The 22,860-nt window shown below is 38.3% G+C and overlaps 1 non-coding gene and 1 pseudogene across 1 annotated transcript; one reads left to right on the plus strand and one right to left on the minus strand.

The window, feature by feature from the left end:
• Positions 1–1,476: 1,476 nt before the first annotated feature.
• On the minus strand, positions 1,477–1,583 carry LOC139438443 (U6 spliceosomal RNA). The gene has a single exon (XR_011648117.1). It is a non-coding gene; the product is annotated as a U6 spliceosomal RNA (small nuclear RNA).
• Positions 1,584–2,329: 746 nt separating this feature from the next.
• Positions 2,330–22,860, plus strand: part of LOC139438283 (ADP-ribosylation factor-like protein 8B pseudogene) — a 120,755-nt pseudogene continuing 100,224 nt past the window's right edge.

A 22,860-nucleotide genomic window follows, 5' to 3' on the forward strand; every position in this document is an offset into this window, starting at 1 on the left:
TCTGCCCTGGGAGAGAGGGAAGTGAGGAAGGGAGAAAGCAGAAAGGACAGATTCCTAAGCAGTTTATTCAATAGCAAGGAGGAATACTTGTTTGAGGCCTTGTCTGATCCACTTTGTTTTTGTTTGTTTTCTTGTCTTTCCTTCCTCTTTCTTCCCCCACCACCCTTTTATTTCATTTTCCTCTTTTTTCTTTTATTTTATATATATTTTCAATTAAAGTTAATTGATTACAAGGAATGTTACATTAAAAATCATTGAAAAACAAAAAAACATAGGAGGTTCCCATATAACCTACTCCCCACCCCCATCACATCATTTTTGTAAATTGTATTTTTTTTTTAAGATAAATACATCACACAAAAAATGTTACATTAAAAAATATAAGAAGTTCCTGTATACCCCTCCAAATCACTCATCCCACGCCAACCTCCCTCATCATTGTGGCACACTCATCACACTCAGTGAACACATTTTGGGGCACTGCTTCACTACAAAGATAATAGTTTATCCCATAGTTCACATTCTCCCCCAGTACATACAGTTGGTTATGGTAGGATATATAAAGTTCATCATCTGACCCTGCAATATCATTAAGGACAACTCAAAATCCTCAAAATGCCCCCACATCACATCTCTTCTTCGCTCTCCCTGCCCTCAGCAACTACTATGTCCACATTCTCTAAATTGATGCTAAAATTTCATCTATTACTCATCACAATAGTTTCGTAGTAGAAGGTCAGTGAGTCCACTCTAATCCATATTTTATTCCTCCATTATGTGGCCCCTGGGATAGTGATGTCCTCTCCACTTCTAGAACAAGAGGGTTCTTAGATTCCACATGAGTGATGGATGCAATTCCTCTGCTTATAGTTAAAGGCACTCTTGATTCCCTGTTGTGGTGGTTGACCATCTTCACCTCCCTGTTAGTTGACTTGTGTAAGACCAATGAACCAGAGAGTAGGAATTGCCACTCTGCTGAGGCTCAGGGCCAGCTAGCCATGAGTAGTCTAGATATTCAAGTCTCCTGAGTATGGACCATCTCTTCTACCAACCACAGGTTTGGTAAAAGTGACAGAAGATGCATGTGTAGAAAAGGCACACCTGAGTCCAACTCCATCACACTCAGGTGCACAAATTCCAAAGTAGGGCCCTCTGACATGGCACAAAGCTCCAAATCCATCTGCCATGACTATATACCCTATGGAACTCTGTAGCCTTCAGGAGAACCAGTATGTAGGGTTGTATCTACTTTGGCTTTTTCTGGGGTCCTGCTGAGGTGTGTGTAACTGTGACCCCTCTGGTGACCTCCTGATCCCTTTTGGAAGACCCTCAGCCACATCAACTCATTTGTCTTTGCCATTTCCCCCTTTTATTCAAGGTCAAAAAGCAGTTTTTAACACTTGATCCAACATGTAGACTAAGATATTCTGCGGATCTGATTGACCCTTTTATTCGAGGTCTCTTTCTAGCTGCTTCTAAAAATATGAACACTTCGTGAATTTGCATGTCATTCTTTTGTAGGGGCCACGCTAATCTTCTCTGAATCATTCCAATTTTAGTATATGTGTTGCTGAAGTGAGCTCCTCTTTTTTTCTTTTCTTTTTTCCTTTCTGTATCCCTTTTTCTATTAGGTGCTGCAGGCAGTGTTTCTTGTTTGCTGTGTTTCCTCATCCTCTATATCCTCTTTTCTGTGCATACTGATTTAGGCTACCAATGCTATCCCCTTTTCTTTACATCTATCTCTCTTCCATCTCCTGTTGTTTCTCTCATATTCCACCTCTTTTGTTCAGCCCCAATTTTTCTGACTTTTATTGCTAACACCTCTATTTTGGTTTCTATCTTTCCCATAAAAGACAGAACACTCTTTATGTTATTGTCTTGTCTTTTCTCTTTTCCTTTCTCCTGACAATACTGGCCTTCTAATTGATACTATATTCTCCATGTTCAGTTTCTCATCTAATTATAGGTACTCCACTTTTTTATTTTTATAAATCTACACAGCTTACACGAGTATAATATTCATTCCCATAGGTATCACATGGTTCTTCTGCCTACACTTACTATCAATACAACTGTTATACATTTTCTTTTCTAACCTCTTTTGCATTCTCTGGCCTTAATATTTTCCTTCAAGAGAACTTAGACAACAACAAGGAAATAGAATAAGAAGACAAAGTGTCAAAGAGAAGATTTAATACACACATAAAATCAGCACCTAAATAAACCCCATGACTAGATGGAGAAGCTAATCAACTGAGAAACCCCATCAACATAAAAGGATGACCAGACAGCAATAAAAATTACAAACCATGCCAATAATCAGGAAAACATGACCCAATCCAATGAACAAACTAAAAATCAGGAAGAGGAGCAGACCATTGAACGACTAATCAAAACTCTCAAAACAAACATCATGGACCTATTTAATGAAGTGAAGCAAGAGTTTAAGAATATTATGAAAACACTTGGAAAGCATGCAGAGGAAATGGTAAACATATGCAAAAAAGATAATGGATATGATGGTGATGAAAGGCACAATCCAAGAAATCAAAATACACTCTCGGATGTGGACTTGGCTCAATGGATAGAGCATCTGCCTACCACATGGGAGGTCCATGGTTCAAACCCAGGGCCTCTTTGACCGATGTGGACTGGCCCACATGCAGTGCTGATGCACACAAGGAGTGCCATGCCACGCAGTGGCGTTTCCCATGTAGTGGAGCCCCATATGCAAGTAGTGCACCCTGTAAGGAGAGCTGCTGAGCATGATAGAATGTTCAGCCTACCTGGGAGTGGCACCACACACACACAGAGACCTGATGCAGCAAGATGATGCAACAGAAAGAGACACAGATTCCTGGTGCTGCTGACAAGAATAGAAGTGGACACAGAAGAACACACAACAAATGGACACAGAAAAGACAACTGGGACATGGGGGGAAAGGGAGAGAATTAAATAAAAATAAATCTTAAAAAAAAAATCTCAGCAAATAACAGCGGATTTGAAGAGTCAGAGGAAAGAACCAGTGATGTCGAAGACAGTATACCTGAGATCAAACAGATTGTAGAACTGATTGATAAAAAGACAGAGAAAACCTAGCAGGGACTTAGGGACCTAAATGACAACACAAAATGCACAGATATATACATTATAGGCATTCAAGAAGGAGAAAAGAAGGGAAAGGACACACAAAGGGTATTGGAGGAGATAATGTCTGGATACTTCCAAAACCTAATGAGGGAGATGGAAGTACATGTCCAGGAAGCACAACACACCCAAAAAAGCATAAATCCCAACAGGCCTACCCTAAGACATATACTTGTCAAATTATCCAATATGCTCAAGACAAAGAGAAAATACCGAAGTCAACAAAAATTTAAAAAAAAAGAGAAACATCACATACAAGGTAAGCTCAATAACATTAAGTGTTGATTTCTTATCCAAAATCATAGAAGCAAGAAGGCAGTGGTATGACATAATCAAATACTAAAGAAAAGAATTTCCAGCCAAGAATACTCTATCCAGCAAAGCTGGCATTCAAAAATGACAGACAGTTAACAATATTCACAGATAAACAGAAACTAACAAAGTATGCCAGTAAGAAACCTGTCCTTCAAGAAACACTAAAGGGAGCTCTGCAGAATGAAAGAAAAAACAGGAGAGACAGAGTTGTAGGAGAGTGTAAGAACAACTAAAAACACAAAAATAGAAAGAGAAAAAAACATATCCAAAGAAATATGGATAATATGTTACTCCCTTTAGAGTAATAATAATGACTGTCAATGGAATAAACTCATCTGTCAAGAGACACAGATTGGAAGAATGAATAAGGAAATATAACTCACCTATATGCTGTCTACAAGAAACCCATCTTAGACCCAAGGATTCAAGGAGGTTGAAAGTGAATGGCAGGTAAACAACCTTACAAGCAAACAATAAACAAAAAAGGTCCAGAGTAGCTATATTAATATCCGACAAAATATAGACTTTAAAAGAAAATCAGTCTGAGAGACAAAGATAGATACTACATATTATTGAAAGGGGTAATCTTTCAGGAAGAAAGAATGAACATAAACATTTATTCTCCTAACCATAGCACATCAAAATACATGAGGCAAACACTGGAAAAACTGAGTGGAGGAATAGATTTATAACTACAATTATAGTGGGGGAATTTAATACACCACTATCACCATTGGACAGAACATCTCAACAGAGAATCAATAAAGAAACAAAGACTTGGAATAATATATTAGAGGAGGTGGACCAAATAAACATATACAGAACATTACACCAAATACAGTAGAATATACATTCTAGTCAAGCACTCATGAATCATTCTTCAAGATGGGACACATGCTAGGCCACAGAGAAAGTCTCAAGGAAATCAGAAAGATTGAAGTCACACAAAATAATTTCTCTGACCACAATAGAGGGAAACTGGAGATCTGTAAGGACCATAGACTCAGATTAGGCACCAAGATATGGAAGCTAAGAAACACACTGTTAGACAAACAGTGGGTGAAGGAGAATATCTCAAAAGAAATCAGTAACTACCTTGAAAGTAATGAAAATCAGAAACTACCTTGAAAGTAATGAAAATCACAACACAACATATCAAAACTTATGGGATGCAGCAAAAGTTGTTCTGAGAGGAAAATTAATAGGCATAAATTCATATATCAAAACAGAAGAAGGAGCTAAAATTAAAGACCTAACTGCACACAATGGAGAAAATTATTTTTAAAAAATAGAAAAAAAAACTAACTGCAAAGGAAGAAGGAAGAAAGAAGTAACAAAGATCAGAGCAGAACTAAATGAAATAGAAAATAAGAAAGCACTAGAAATAATAAACAAAACAAAGAGCTGTTTCTTTGAGAAGATCAATAAAATTGACAAAACCTTAGCTAGACTAACAAAGAAAAAAAGTGAGATGATGCAAATACACAAAATAGGAAATGAGAATGAGGATATCACCATTGACCCAAAAGAAATAAAGACTATCATAAAAGGATACTTTGAAAACTATATGCCAATAAGAAGGAAAATTTAGAGGAAATGGACAAATTCATAGAAACACATAAGCAGCCTGCATTGACAAATGAAGGAATTGATGATCCCAGCAAGCCAATCACAAGTAGAGAGAGAGAAACAGTCACTAAAACCTCCCAGCTAGGAAGAGCTTTGGGCCAGATGGCTTCACAGTTGAGTTCTACTAAACATGCCAGAAAGGACTAACGCCTATGTTGTCTAAACTCTCAAAAAATGGAAATAGAAAGAACAGTGTCCAACTCAGTCTATGATGCCAACATTGCCCTAATACCAAAGCTCAACCAAGACACAAGAAAGGAAAATTGCAGTCCAACCCCTCTAAGGATCCTAGATGTGAAATCTTCAACAAAATACTTACTAATCATGTTCAACAACACATTAAATGAATTAAACTCCATGACCAAGTGGGTTTCATCCCTGTTATTCAAGGATGCTTCAGCATAAGAAAATCATTAAATGTAATGCACCACATAAATAGGAGGAAAAAAATTACATGATCATATCTACAGACCCAGAAAAAAAAACATTTTGACAAAATACAGCACCTTTTCTTGATGAAAGCACTGCGGAAGATAGGAATAGAAGGAAACTGTCTGAACATGATAAAGGGTAGATATGAAAAACCCATAGCTACCATCAATTACAATTGTAAATTCTGACATCTTTCCTCCTAAAACCAGGAACAAGAAAAAGATGCCCACTATTATACCTCCTATTTAACATTGTGTTAGAAGTGCTTGCTCATGCACTGAGGTAAGGTCAGATATAAAAGTCATTCAAATAGGAAAGAACAAAGTCAAAATTTCTCTATTTGCAGATGACATGATCCTAAACCTTGAAAGCACTGAGAGATCTCCAAGAAAACTTCTAGAAATTATAAATGAGTTTAGTCATGTGTCATGTTATAAGAGCAATATGCAAAAATCACTAGCATTTCTGTACACCAGTAATGAGCAATCTGAGGAGGAAATTCAAGAAACAAATACCATTTAATGTAGTAAATAAAAAAAATCATGTACCTTGGAATAAATTTAATTAAAGACATAAAAGTCTTACGCACAAGAAGCTACACAATACTGTTAAAAGAAATCAAAGAAGACTTACATAAATGGAAGAATATTCCCTGTTCATGGATAGGAAGACTAAATATCATTAAGACATCTATCATATCCAAACTGATCTACAGATTTAATGCAATACCAATAAAAATCAACACAGCATTATTTAAAGAACCTGAAAAACTAACAATGAGATTTATTTGGAAAAGAAAGAGGCCCGAAATAGCCAAAGACATAATGAAAAAGAAAAATGAAAATGAAATTGGAGCAATTATACTACCTGTCTTTAAAATATACTACAAAGTGACAGAGGTCAAAACAGCATGGTATTGACATACTGGCCAATGGAATTAATTGAGAGTTCTAATATAGATCCTATATACACATTCATCTCATATTTGGCAATGCCACCAAGCCCACTCACCTGGGAGAGAATGACCTCATCAACAAATAGTGCGTGGAAAACTGGATATCCATATGCCAAAGAATGAAAAAGGATTACCATCACACACCTTACACAAAAATCAACTCAAGATGGATTAAAGACCTAAATATAAGAGCCAAGGCCTTAAAGATCTTTGAAAAGAATGTAGGAAAGCATCTACAGGACATTGCAATAAGAAATGGCTTCATGAACTTCACACCAAGGGCACGAAGAGCAAAAGAACAAGTAGATAAATGGAGCCACCTGAAAATTAAAGCCTTTTGCACCTCAAAGGAGTTTGTCAAGAAAGTGAAAAGGCAGGCTACCCAATGGGAGTAAATATTTGGTAACCATATACTGGTAGGAGACTAAAACCTTATATATATAAACAAACTCTATATCTCAAAAAGAAAAAGAAAAACAACTCATTTAAAAAATGGGGAAGATATTTGAACAAATGCTTCTCCAAGGAAGAGATACAAATGGCTGAAAAGCACATGAAAGGATGCTTAAAATCACTAGCCGTTAGGGAAATGCAAATCAAAGCTACAATGAAATACCATCTAACACAACTTACAATGCCGGCTATTACAAAAACCGAAAACTACAAGTGTTAGAGAGGATGTGGAGGAATGGGAACAGTCATCCACTGCTGGTGGGAATGCAGAGGGATCCAGCCATTCTGGAGGACAGTTTGGCAGTTCCTCAAAGAACTAGCTGGAGATTTACCACATGACCCAGCAATTCCACTCCTGGGTATATATCCAGAAGAACTGAAAACAAGAACACAAACTGATATGTGCACCCCAATGTTCACAGCAGCATTATTCACTATTGCCAAAATTTGAAATCAACCAAAATGCCCATCAACAGGTAAATGGATAAACAAAATGTGATATACAACTGGAATACTACTCAGCTGTAGGAAGTAATACAGTACAAAAACTTGGGATAATGTGGATGAATCTTGTGGACATTATGTTGAGTGAAGCAAGCCACACCTTGAAGGACAAATATGACATGACCTCTCTGGTATGAAGTAAGCAAACCAAATTGTCTCAGAGAGCTAGAGACTGGAAGATAGGCTTACAGGAAATTGGGTGGGGTGGGGATTGGGGGAGAGGAAGGTTGTGAACTGATGCCTACATGGGTGAAATCTATTATAAAGTGGAGGTAAATAAAGGGAAGAGTTAAAATGGGGGCATAGGGATTCTATTGGGTGGGGCTTGGCAGGTTTGAGGGGCCTAGAGTTAGGAGAATGTGTCATATGGCCCAAGGAATTAGGGGAAAGGTGGGGGGAGCAGATGAACATGGGAGATTGTCGAGTATGTTGTTAAAATTATAATGTTGATAAAAACTCTTTAGAAAATATAAGGAAGGATTACTTGTTTAAGATACTTAATGGGGTCTTCTGGCACAGAGGTAGGCTGTTAAGGAGTTTGTGAGTGTTAATTTTGTCATAATGTGTTATGTCTTTGGGTAGGGACCCATACTATAAGTGGGAAGGTGTACTCCTATCCTGGGGAGGCCTGATCTTCTCAAACAGAGGGAAAGGTTTTTCAAGAGAAAATTGGTGGCTCCCAATGTGGGAGGACAGTCTAGTATGTCAAGCATTGCTACAATATCTGTGAATGTGGTCCCACAAGCAGTCAAGTTTGGTTGTCAATGTGGGCCCTGAGGGGAGGTTCAGAGAGGAACAGAATAGATAGAAGCAGGGACAACTTGGTGGCAATGGAAATGTTCCACAAGACTATGCAATGATGGATATAGGTATGTTAAATTTTACCAAAAGTATATAAAAGTGTATAGTCTAAAATTTAAATCATAATATAAGCCATAATATAGCTAAATTTTAGATAAGTGTACAATCTTGTAAACCAAAATGTAAGCCAAAATGGAACCATGTTTGGTAGCTACCTTTCAATATCATTACATCAGCTGCAGTAAATAAAATATGAACATGTAAACACATCATTGCTGGGGAAGGTATAAGTGTTTGATGTTGGATATATGTGAGTCTCCTATATTGTATATGTGACTGAAATTGATCTAAAACTTTTTTGAAGAAAAAATTAAAAAGAAAAAGGATGTAGACACTGAGGAAGGGATGAATGAAATTTCCTTGCCAATGTACACACAGGGCAACCCCTGTACAGTGATGAAAGGCAAAATGTCAAAAACAACGTGTTATGACATTTTTCATTTTTTAATACCTCAATTTATTTTTTACTTTAATTTAGTTTTCTGAATTAATATCTATTCCATTTCTAACCTTTAATCCTATCATTACTATTTCATTGTCCTACTAATTGAATCTGGCGATATATTAGCTTTCATTTTTGAAGAAATTTTGGACCACAGAGTGGTTGAACTATGGCAAGAGAGGAACCCTGGTGGGGGGTGCTATTGATGGTGGACACATGGTTGGGATGGAGTTCTCCAGGACATGTATATAGGGTATATAAAAATGTTCTGATATTTATTGGTAATTTTCACAGTAGAGTTACTAATACAACTGAAGGAGTACTGAGTTTCTAGCTAGGGGAGCTCTGTCACATTCCCCAATGAAACAGGAACAATGCCCCAAGTGCAAGGGCAAAGACCAGTGAGGGAGGATGGTCCAGTGATGAGCCCTTGATGCTGATGACTGTGCATATGAGCCTGTGTGTCTATAATTCGAACTAGGCCTAGTGGGGCATTGAGCCTGTAATTACCTCCTCAGAGCCTCATGTTGCTCAAATATGGTCACTCTCTAAGCAAATTCAGCATGCAATCCATTACCTTCCCCCTAGTGTGGGACAGGACTCCTGCAGATCAACCTCCCTGGTGCTATTAATTGATTACTATTAATCACCAGCCAGTGATGCAACTAGAAAAAGATCTTGAATAAAAGGGGAAAATGGTAAAGACAAATGAATTTATATTGTTAAGATACTTCAAAAAGAGTCAGAAGGTCAACAGAGGAGTTGCACTTATGCACATCTCAGCAGGATCCCAGAAACAGCCAAAGTAGATGCAACACCAGGTACTGGCGTTCCTGAGGGCTACAGAGAAAAATGGGTTCTACAGTGATGGTAGATGAATCTGGAGTTCAGTGTCTTGTTGGTGTGCTGTACTTTGGAATTTGTGCTCCTGAGTGTGATGAGGTTGGACTCAGATGTGACCTTTCTACACATGCCTCTTCTGTCACTTTTACTGAACTTGTGGTTAGTTCTGGTTTGGTGTATACACAAGAGATTTGAATCTCTGGACTGCATGTGCCAGCTCTACCCTGAGCCTCAGTGTAGTTGCAACACCTACTCTTGGTTTTCTTGGACTTACCCAGACCAGTTAACAGGGAGGTGAAGATGGTTAACCACCACAGCAGGGAACCAAGAGTGCCTACAACTGCAAACAAGAGAATCACATCCATCAGCCTTGCGGGCTCTAAGCCCATCTTGATTTAGAGGTGGAGTGGACATAAACATCCCAGGGTCCACTGGATGGAGGAATAAAATATGGATTAGATTGGACTTACTTGTATTCTACTACAGTACTATTGTTAATGGCAGAAATTGTATCATTGACATGGAAACAGTGGCCACTGTAGTTGCTGAGCACAAGAAGAGGGAAGAAGAGTTGTGAAGTGGGGGCATTTTCTATACTTGAAGTTTCATAAATGAAATTGCATGGTCAGATACAGGACATTAGACATCCTGCCATAATCCACTGGCTGGACTAGGGGAGAGCGTATTCTACAAGTAAACTATAATCCATGTGGTGCAGCATTGCTCCAAATGTATTTACCAAATGCAATGAATGTGCCACAATGATGAAAGAGGTAGTTGATGTCGGGGGTGTGGGGGGTTGAATATATGGGAACCTCATATTTTCTAATGTAAACATTTTTTGTGATCTATATATTTTTTTAAAAATACAATTAAAAATAACTTTATAAAAAAGCGTCCCATCACAGAAGGAAATGTGACTCAAGTGATTGAGCTCCTGCCTACCACATGAGAGGTCCTGGGTTCTCTGCCTCCTGCTGCCAAAAGAGAAATGAGTGCCAGAGAGAGCACCCAGAAAATGGGCACAGACAACAGATAGCAAAAGTAAGCAGTGAGTGGGAAGAACAAATTAATAAAAGAAATCTTAAAATAGAAAGCTTTCCATCACAAATGAGAGAACTTTCCCTGGTAGTACAGCCCTCCAAGTCTTCATCCTGTAGACCACAGTTTTGTCACATTCCAGCAGCTGCCTCTATTCTGAAGACACACTCACATGCAGAAATTCGTCACAAAATCTGAGATACAGAGAGAAAGATATGGAGATACTTAATGTGCAAATAAACACAGTCATTAATGAAAGATTTCATAGAAATAAAATGCAGATGAAGAGAGAGATTGACACAGAAAATCACACCCAGAAAGAGAGAACAACATAGGCACTAGAAAATACATTTTAAAGAGAACAGCTCAATGAGACCTAGGTCATTGAGGACTTCTGGTACGTTGTTATCCACTGGTACTGATAAAAAATATTTTAAAAACAACCATCCCCTAGATTTGGGCCTAAGGGCAAACAGAAAATATAGAAATATCTACTCAAAAAGTCTACTACAATTCTGTAAGACATCTAGCGGTGTGCTTTGTCAAAATTTTTTGATTTTAAAGAAACTTCAGATTACATAAATGTTACATAAGAAATATATTGCATTCCCATATGCCCCAATTCCCCCCTCCCACACTTTCCCACATTAACAACATCCTTCATTAGTGTGGTGCACTTGTTACAATTGATGAACACATTTTGAATCATTGCCACTAACCATAGATTAAAGTTAACATTATAGCTCACACTCTGACCCACACAATTTTGTAAGTTATGACAAAATACATAAGGGCCTGTATCCATCCTTTCAACATTATGCAGGACAATTCCAATGTCCCAAAAATGCCCCCATATTACACCTACTTTTCCCTTTCCCTCTCCTCAGAACCTCCAGGGGCCACTGCCTCCATATCAATGATAAAAGTTCTTCCATTGCTAATATAACAATAAGTTTAGAGTAGAATAATAGTAAGTATACTTTCGACCACTGTTCATTCCCTAATCTTGAGGATTTGGGGATGGTGATGCCCACTATGCCTCCAATTGTGAGGGGGCGTAAATCCCATGAAACTTTGTTTGCAGTTGCAGCACATGATAACTGAAAGAATATCAAATTTTCATCCTCGGGAATTCTGTTACATTCGTTAATGGGTCAGCAAGAATGCCCCAAGTACAGGTGTGGTGTGTAGTGAAGGATTATCTGTTGATAGACCCTTGATATTGTTTACTGTACTTATCAACCTTGTCTTTTGAATTTGAAACTTATGCTAGTTAATTATGTGTTGCCTAATATTTGCCTCCAGAGGCCCTCCTTTTTGCTCAAATGTCGTCTCTTTTTAAGCCAAACTCAGCAGATAAAAACATTACTTTCCTGCCAGCATGGGATACGACTCCCAGGAATGAGCCTCCCTGGCCAAAGGGATTATTATCAAATCCCAACTAGAGAGGTGCTTTTTTTTTCCCTTAAGATTTATTTATTATTTCTCTCGCCTTCCCTTCCCAGTCCCCCCCAATGGTCTGCTCTCTGTGTCCCTTCACTGTGTCTTCTTCTGTGTCTGCTTCTATTCTTGTTAGTGGCACTGGGAATCTGTGTCTCTCTTTATTGCATCATCTTGCTGCATCAGCTCTCTGTGTGTGCAGTACCACTCCTGGGCTTTTAAACCAACACCAATACCATTTGTTATCCTTGATTCCTACCTTCCCAACCCAGGTCAGTAAGGCAGTCTCCACTCCAGATTGCAGCTTCCTCTCTGCCCATCTCAGCCAGTGGGCTTTCTTCCAAGAAGGAAAAAAGATTTGAGAATTTCTGATATTGATTCACTACCACTGAGGCTAAATACTCTCAAATATTGGGGGCACCTTGTCCACCAGTCTCCTATTTGTGGAAAAGAGATTTTCCATTTTAAGTGGTGTGCTGAGATACCCATACCAGATAATTCTCCTAAGCAGAGATTCTAAACCAAAAGAACTAAGGTGAGAGAACCTCACACTTTTGCTCCTAAGTACAATTAGTGCTCACCTTGTATACTGCATCACTCAGGAAAAAAGCCAGTCATTGTCCCCATACCAAGCTAAAGGGCCCTGGCTCAGATTTAGCCCTGATTGGAGGGAGGAGGGGAAAATGGCAGAGTTGAAGAAGCAGGAGAGTGGAAGAAGTAAAAAAGATAGGAGAAGTCCTACTATGTTACAGTAAATATCTAAACTGGATACCAGAAGCCATTCCTTCAAAAGAGACAAATTTGATTGAATTTGCTGATAAGGCAATTTAGGCCTAGAACTTTGTTTAAAAATATTGAGCAAATATAGTCAGCAGGTGGTAGAGTTTTACAGGTATGTTTGTCAGGGAAAGAGAGAAACAGTATACAAATAATGCAACTATCAACCCACTGTCTATAGTGGGCATATATAAAGCTGAAGAGCAACATGAATGGGATACTCCTGGGTGGGTGTGATGGGGGACAGAGTTCATTAAATAATACAGCCAGTCAGTATAAATAGGAATATAATCACAATGAACCCCAAATGTAGAGGGGAGACCAGTAACCAGAGTTGTTACAGTTTTTTAATTGGCCAGTATCCAACAGAAATATTACCAGGCATGCAATAGACAAAAAGCCTTACATATACAATGGAAAACAATCTGAACCACAAACTCCTCTCATAGTTGTAAGATGTCAGATTTAATGGGAAAAATCTAGAAAATAGTCATTTTAAGTATTTTCCTGTTAAAAAGGAGAAGCATGATTAAAGAAAAAAAGGGAGACACGATGACACTGTTGCATCAAATACAGTCTATTAATGTAGAGATAGATATAATTCTTTAACAAGACTGAGTTTAGAAGTACAAAATAGTTAAAAATTCACTAGAGGAAATAAACAGTAGTTTTGAAGAGAAAGAGGAACTAGCGAACTTACAAACAGATTGACATAGACTTTGCAGCCCAAATGAAAAAGGGTTGGAGAAAAACAAGAGAACCACAGAGATATGGAAAAATATCAAGCACATGCACACATGCATAATGAGGGGAGTGAGGTGAGAAGAGGCGAAAAAGGAGAAAAAGCATATTAGAAGAAGAAATAATGGCAGCACATTTGCAAATGTTTTGGAAAACAATAAAATAGATATCCAAGAAGCTCATCAAATTTGAAGCAGAATAAGTGCAAAGAGATACAAAACAGAAATGTTATTTTAAAAAAAGACTTCTGAAAGTCAAAGGCAAAAATATAATCATGATTCCTCCAAGACGAAAATGTCTCATCACTTACAAAGGAAACCCAGTAAGACCAAGAGTTGACTTTTCAGCTTTCTTCTTAGACATATTCAGAGTGCTTTAAGAAAAAGTATCTCTCAACACAAATTCTGTATCCAAATGAACTCTATCCAAAATGAAGTAAAATAAAGAAATTCCCAAGTAGCCAAATGTGGGAAATTGTTGCTTACAGAAATACATTACAGGAATTTCAGATGAGGTTTTTCAGGTTGAAAGCAAAAGACCCAGACACTAATTAGAATTAGAACACTAAAAGAACACCTGTAAGACTTGTTGGAGTTAGTGCTACAACACCTTCATCTGAAAGGGTTCAGACCTAAGAAGCAAAGTAGTAACGGAGCTTAGACACTATCTTCAATCAATAACTCAATACACCTTGGCAAACATATTTACAATCCTAAGGATATGCCACTCTTTTTCATTTCATGTAACAAACTGTTCTTATAATTTCATTCCAGATATGGTTTATTTTTTGTATGAGTGTTCTGTAGTAGTTCTGATTTTACTAAGTGTAAATGATTAATACTGTTGGAATTGCCTGAGCTCTGCAGAAGTTGTGGAATTAAGAGGTGGAAATACTAGCGGAAGTTTAAGAAAAGAATTACCCCTAGAGTTCACCTATGAAGTTCACATATCTAAGACCAAAAAGGAGATATGCAAGACTTTCTGAAAGGAAGGTAGCTAAGGCAAGAAACAGAGGGAAGATAGATTTGTCAGAACTTCCAAGTATTTTCCCCAGTACCATCCTTGAAAATAATAGCACTTGGGAATCAATGTCCCAATAGAAAGTCCATTACCAGAGTAGAAGTTAGCAGAGGGAGTTATAAACCAAGGAGTTATGTACACTGATAAAACACTAAAAATACCATTCTTAAGTGAGATGGCAACATCAGATTATATAGTCTGATTCTCTTAGAAATTAATTCACTGCCTTTCTCTTCACAACTGGAGTGGACCTTCTCTGAGATATCCCAGTGTTGCAGTTAAGAACTCAGACTCTGTTTCATACCATCTGATCCAGCTCCTGGCTCTACCTCTCAATAGGTTTGTGATATTACAATTTACCTAGCCTCTGAGATTCTCCACCTTTTAAGATTTAACTGCTCACCCTAACTAATGTGCTTATTTGAGGATTAAGTGATGTAATCCCTGTGAAATGCTTCATACTGTGCATATCAAAAATTTCTTTTTAGAAGAGGCTGACCATTATGAAGAAAAGAGAGAGTGAGATTAAGAGCAAGTTCTTGACAGGTGGGGGTCGGAAGGTTTGGGGTGACTCAGCCTGAATTCTTATTAAATGCTCAGGCTATATTTTCTGCATGGAGAGGACTCTTAGACTAGGATGGGCAGGTAGTCAATGAAAACAAGGTTACAGAGATTGTGCAGTTGGGCACTCAGACAAATATCTAAACTTTAAGGCTGATGCGAAAGCACTAAATAAGTTGAACTGTAGATCAGTTAAATTTTTATACTCCAGGAAAGAAATAGCTGAGTTTTCTAGGTTGCACATCCTGATAAAATCTATGGCTAATGGCAAGACTGGGTAAAGTCAACAAGAGTATTTTAGAACTTTGTTTCCTGCTGCCATGGTAGTATTTCCTGCACTTCATGCCAGGACAGACCGCACCAGAAACGAGCCATGGCAGCAAAGTGCTGGTAGAGAATGTTAAGTGATCAGAGGAGTTTGCCCCAACTTTTCCTCTAGTCTTTAAATACTGATAAGGGAAGACCTTATCAAGAGAATTGATTAGTGGGAAAGGGCAATGTAATCTTCAGAAATAGCCCCATTTCATACTCATATGTCAAAGCCCAGATTGCTGTCCTATCCTCCACATGCAGAGGTAATGGAATACAGTTTCATTTTCCAATTTCTAGAAAGCAAGATGGCAGGAGGCACAAGAGTTCCTTGAAATCTAAAAATCATGGATCTGGAAAAGTCCTTCAGTCCTGTGTTTGGTTGAGTGATGGGAATAGCATTTAGAGCCTGTCAAGAATTCTCTGCTGGAGCTTCAGCTGCCTGCCTCAAGAAAATGCACAGCTCTTCCCTGGAGTTTTAAACCCATGCAGAAAGTGGCTACATTTGAAGGGGTGTGGGTGATTTTTTAAATTCATTTTTTAAAAAATATTACATTAAAAAAATATGAGGTCCCCATTCACCCCCAACGCCCCCACCCAACCACTCCCCCACAGCAACACTCTTCCCCATCATCATGACACATTCATTGCATTTGGTGAGTACATCTCTGGGCATCGCTGCACCCCATGGCCAATGGTCTGGTGTGGGTGATTTTGATCTGATATCAAACTCTCAACCTTGATGATGCTGCTGTAGCACAGAACATAGTTTGCCCCTAAAAATGGGAAGGTGGGTTCTATTTAGAGTCAGCAATGTCAGTGTAGGAAAGTCAGTGACAGAGATGCTCATGTGGACTCCTTCATCTGGGAATGAAAAGGAAGTCCTGTGGTAAACAACCTCCCATTTCCATCTACAGGAGCACCAATTCTTCAGTGTATCCATGGGTTAGAGCTGTTTCTGGGAAGTGACCACATACTCATTATGGAGCAAGTAAGTAATTGTCCCTTCTTATTGAGACTTTCAAGGTGTGGGTCAGTCTGCCATAGTAAATTGTACTAATGAGGATAAGATGACCAAGAAAAGGAAAGAGTCACCAAATGGACATGTCCTGGACTTTGAAAGATGTTGGGTGGAAAACCATTCAGGATAGGAATCAACTACCTTCAGTATTTCATGAGGAAAAGATGTTCTTGGGGAGGAGACAAGATGGTTGCTGAGTGAACTTGCCTTTGTGGTCTGTCCCGGGAAGAGACGGCTGGGCGCGGCAGCAGGTTCTCCAAGGCAAGGCTTTTTCGGGATTTTTGCAGGGCAGAAGTGCCGGGACATCCATTGGGTGGAAAGGTAACGGAGAGGATTGGTCTAGTAGATATAATTTGGGTTCTATTGCCCGCAGGTGAGACCCGCGCACGGGCTCCTCCCTGTTGGGGGTGGGGGGAACCACGGTCCTGTCCTGGGGTTCCGCTTTTGGATGGCTCTGAAGGGCTAAGGAGTTCGTGAGCTCTGAGCGAGCTGTTGACAGGTTGATGTGACAGATCGCCTTTGTGGATCGATTTGGGAAGATAGACGGTGTTTTGTTGTGAACCGGGAGAAACTTTTGAGTGCGAATATAAACAATAGCGCTTCCGCCTGAAGCCCCGCCCCCAAAAGCCCGGCAACCGTTCTCCAACCCAAATAGGCTGTAGGCAATAAAGAGAAGTAATTGGAAAATTGTTCTAGGCTGCAGCAAGGGGGGTGGGGGGACACGTCTGGAAGCCGATTAGGGAATATTCTGCGAACCTTGAGAATTCCGGTATTGGAATCTGTTTTCGGCGTCACAGGCCGGGCTTCGGATCTGTACTAGTAAAGTGGCTGTGGTGTAGAGGCGCCCTCTAGTGGCAGTGGTTTGGAATCACAGGATGGGAGCTGTCCAAAAGCTGAAGTGAAAGATAACTTACTAATGAGCCCAGCAAAGTAAGTGAATTGCAGGGTTCAGTCACAATATAGAGTTTGCGGATCTGACTTCCCCCATAGGGTTGGCATCAAGCTGTGGGGATCCCTGAGGGCTGTGTTACACTGCGGGGCTCCCAGGCTTCCTGTTGACCAGATTGGAGGCTGCCAGGTCTGAATTCCCTAAATTCTGGTGGCCCACACTACAGAGACTCACACCTCTTGAGTCCTCAATATCTCAGACTTTCCATCCCTGAATCCATCATGCACTGAGGTCCATCTGAGGTCCTTAAATGCCCTAGCCTTCAACGTTGGTGTTTTTTCTTTATCGTTTCATTTTGTTTTGTTTTTATTTTCATTTTGACTTATTCTTTACTTTTTTCAATTTCCTGATTGCTAACACCGCATTATCCCCTAGTCTTCTCTCACAGCGTATCCCCCGAAGTCTTTTTTTACTCAGTTATTTAAGTTTTTTTTTGTGTGTGGTAGGTGCTGTGTAGTGGGTGTTTTAATTCTGGTTCGTGTATATCTGTTTTGTTTTTTTTTTTTCTTTCCCCTACCTGTTCCCCACCCATTGCCCACCCTCTTTTCCTTTCTTCCTCTCGTCCCTTCTTCCCCCCCTTTTTTTTTCTTTTTTTTCCCTTTTTTTCTGTTGTCTCTCTCCCTCTTGTCCCTCATATTCTACTTAGTTTATTTTAACTCAATTATACAATAGGTGCAGCAGGAAACACCTCACATTCGCTGGGTTTTCTCATCCTTCACTGCCTCATTTCTGTGTGAACTGATTTAGGCTACCTACACTATCCTCTTTCCCCTACATCTTGATATCCGCCACCATCTACTGGCACTCCTATATTCCACCTCCCACCTCCCTTTCTTCGACCCACAAAGGGTCTAAGTCTTAATTTCTAATACCTATGTTTTGTTTTCTGTCTGTTATCCACTTTTGAAACTATTACCTTTCTTTTCTCTTTCCCTCTCTCACGAAATCAATAGCTTTTTAGCTCATACCATATTCCTCCCTTATTCAATCATCTACCTCATAATAGGTACTCTACCTACGGCTATAACTCTACACAATTTACATGAATCTAACCTCCATCCTCCCAGATCTCATATTCTTGCTTTGTTAACATATATCACCAATACTACTTTACACTTTTCCCTTGCTTACACAATTGCCTTTCCCCAACACTAATACTTTCCTTTAAAGTGAACTTAACCAACAACAAGAAACTAGAATAAGAAGAAAAAAGTGACAAAGAGAAGATATAACACCTATGCAAAAATAACAGCTAATTAACCTCCAAGAGCAGACAAAGAAGCTAAGGAAGTGATTAAATCCGTCAAGATAAAGAGATGACCAGAAAGCAACAAAAATCTACAAATCAAACCAGTAATCAGGAAAACATGGCTGAATCCAATCAACAAACCAATAATCACGAAGGGGAGCAAAACTTGGCACAAGCAATGAAAGATCTCAGAATATTTATCACCGACAAATTTGACGAAGTAATGAAAGAGGTTAACAACATGAAGACATCACTTGGAGGGGAAATTGCAGACATACGCAAAAACATAACAGATATGATGGGAATGAACAACACAGTTCAAGAAATCAAAAATACACTTGCAGCAAATATCAGCAGACTAGAAGAGACAGAGCAGAGAATTAGTGATGTGGAAGACAGTACATCAGAAATCAAACAGATAGTAGAAGGGGTCAATAAGAAGATAGAAAAAATCCAAGTAGGACTTAGGGACCTGAATGACAATGCAAAACGCTCAAACATACGTATTATAGGCATTCCAGAAGGTGAAGAGAAGGGAAAGGGGTCAGAAGGAGTGTTGCAGGAAATAATGGCTGAAAACTTCCCAAATCTACTGAAAGAGACAGATGTACATATCCAAGAAGCACAGTGCACTCCACTGGTCATAAACCCCAACAGGCCCACCCCAAGACATATACTGGTCAAATTATCCAATGCTCAAGACAAAGAGAAAATTCTAAAAGCAGCAAGAGAAAAGAAAACCATCACATACAAGGGAAGCTCAATTAGATTAAGTGCTGATCTCTCTTCTGAAACCATGGAGGCAAGAAGGCAGTGGTATGATATAGTCAAGGTACTAAAGGAAAAAAATTTCCAACCAAGAATACTCTATCCAGCTAAACTAGCATTCAAACATGATGGAGAGTTCAAAATATTCACAGACAAACAGAAACTGAAAGAGTATACCAACAAGAAACCTCCCCTTCAAGAAATTCTAAAGGGAGTTCTGCAGGAAGAAAGGAAAAAACAGGAAAGGCAGAGTTGGAGGAGAGTATAAGACCAACAACAACAACAAAAAAGACAAAAAAAAATATACAAACAAAATATGACAAACACAAATCCAATCAAAATATGGCTAACACAAATAATTCCTTGATAGTAATAACACTGAATGTCAACGGATTAAACTCACCTATCAAAAGATCCAGACTGGGACATTGGATAAGGAAATATGACCCATCTGTATGCTGTCTACAAGAGACACATCTTAGACCCAGAGACGCATGGAAATTGAAAGTGAATGGCTGGAAAACAATCATACAAGCTAACAATAACCAAAAAAAGGCAGGAGTAGCTATATTAATATCAGAAAAAATAGACTTTAAATGTGAAACAATTGTGAGAGACAAAGAAGGATACTACATTTTAGTCAAAGGGAAAATCTGTCAAGAAGATCGAACAATCATAAATATTTATGCCCCTAACAAGGGTGCCTCTAAATACATCAGGCAAACGCTGGAAAAACTAAGTGAAAGAATAGATACATCTACAATTATAGTGGGGGATTTTAATACACCACTATCAACTCTGGACAGAGCATCTCAAAAGAGAATCACCAAAGAAACAAAACATCTGAATAGTATATTAGAGGAGCTCGATCTAATAGACATATATAGATTGCTACACCCAAACACAGCAGGATATACATTTTTCTCAAGCGCACATTGATCATTCTCCAAGATAGATTATATGCTAGGCCACAAAGAAAGGCTGAACGAATTCAGAAAGATTGAAATCATACAAAACATTATCTCTGACCACAGTGGAGTCAAGCTGGAGATTTGCAAGGGACAGAAGCCCAGATTTCACACCACGATTTGGAAATTAAACAGCACACTCTTAGAAAAACAGTGGGTCAAAGAGGAAATCTCAAAAGAAATCAATGACTACCTTGAAACAAATGATAATGATAACACAAGATACCAAAATTTATGGGATGCAACAAAAGCAGTATTGAGAGGGAAGTTTATAGCCATAAATTCATATATCAAAAAAGAAGAAAGAGCAAAAATCGAAGAACTAACTGCACATTTGAAGGAATTAGAAAAACAACAACAAAGTAACCCAACAGGAAGAAGAAGGAAGGAAATAAAAAAGATAAAAGCAGAACTAAATGAAATAGAAAATAAGAAAGCACTTGAACAGATAAACAAGACCAAGAGCTGGTTTTTTGAGAACATTAACAAAATTGACAAACCTTTAGCGACACTAACAAAGAAAAAAAGAGAGAAGATGCAAATACACAAAATAAGAAATGAGAAAGGCAATATCACCACTGACCCCACAGAAATAAAGACTATCATAAGAGGATATTTTGAAAAACTATATTCCAACAAAAATGACAATCTAGAGGAAATGGACAAATTCCTAGAAACACATAAGCAGCCCATATTGACAAAAGAAGAAATTGATGATCTTAACAAACCAATCACAAGCAGAGAGTTAGAATCAGTTATTAAAAATCTCCCAACTAAGAAGAGCCCAGGGCCAGATGGCTTCACAGCTGAATTCTACAAAACATTCCAGAAAGAACTGACACCAATCCTGCTGAAACTATTCCAAAAAATCGAAACGGAAAGAACATTACCCAACTCCTTCTATGATGCCAACATTACCCTAGTACCAAAGCCAAACAAAGACATCACAAGAAAGGAAAATTACAGACCAATTTCTCTAATGAACCTAGATGCAAAAATACTTAACAAAATACTTGCTAATCGTATTCAACAACACATTAAACGTATTATACACCACGACCAAGTGGGATTCATCCCAGGTATGCAAGGATGGTTCAACATAAGAAAATCAATCAACATAATACAGCATATAAACAGATTGAAGGAAAAAAATCACATGATTATATCTATTGATGCAGAAAAAGCATTTGACAAAATACAGCACCCTTTCTTGATAAAAACACTCCAAAAGATTGGAATACAAGGAAATTATTTGAACATGATAAAGAGTATATATGAAAAACCTAAAGCCAATATTGTTTACAATGGAGAAATCCTAGACTCCTTCCCTCTAAACTCAGGAACAAGACAAGGATGCCCACTGTCTCCGCTCCTATTTAACATTGTCTTAGAAGTACTTGCTCGAGTACTGAGGCAAGAACCAGAAATAAAAGGCATTCAGATTGGAAAGGAAGAAGTCAAAATTTCATTATTTGCAGATGACATGATCCTATACATAGAAAACCCTGAGAAAAATTAAAAAATAAAAAATAAAATAAAATAAAAAAAAAAAGTAAAAAAAAAAAAAAAAAAAAAGAAAACCCTGAGAGATCTACAACGAAGATTCTAGAACTCATAAATGAGTTTAGTAAAGTCGCAGGTTATAAGATCAATGCGCAGAAATCAGTAGCATTTCTGTACACCAATAATGAGCAAGATCAGGAGGAAATCAAGAAACAAATACCATTCACAATAGTAAATAAAAAAATCAAATACTTAGGAAAAATTTAACTAAAGAGGTAAAGAACTTATACACCGAGAACTATACAAGATTGTTCAAGGAAATCAGAGAAGACCTGAATAAATGGAAGACTATTCCTTGTTCATGGGTAGGAAGACTGAACATTATTAAGATGTCTATCCTACCAAAACTGATCTACACATTCAATGCAATCCCAATAAAAATCAACGCAGCCTTCTTTAAGGAACTAGAAAAACTAACTATGAAATTTATTTGGAAAGGAAAGAGACCCCGAATAGCCAAAGACATACTGAAAAAGAAAAACGAAATTGGAGGAATCACACTACCTGACTTCAAAACATACTACAAATCTACGGTGGTGAAAACAGCATGGTATTGGCATAAGGAAAGACACATAGGCCAATGGAATTGAATTGAAAGCTCTGATGTAGAACCTCACATATACAGCCACATAATATTCGATAAAGCCACCAAACCCTCTCAACTGGGAGAGAGTGGCCTATTCAACAAATGGTGTCTGGAGAACTAGATAGCCATATGTAGAAGAATGAAAGAGGATTACCATCTCATACCTTATACAAAGATCAACTCAAGATGGATCAAAGATCTAAATATAAGAGCCAAGACCATAAAAACCTTAGAAAGCAGTGGAGGGAAACATCTACAGGACCTTGTAATAGGAAATGGATTTAT

This window comes from Dasypus novemcinctus, chromosome Y (genome assembly GCF_030445035.2).
Source record: "Dasypus novemcinctus isolate mDasNov1 chromosome Y, mDasNov1.1.hap2, whole genome shotgun sequence".
Classification (NCBI taxonomy): Eukaryota; Metazoa; Chordata; class Mammalia; order Cingulata; family Dasypodidae; genus Dasypus; species Dasypus novemcinctus.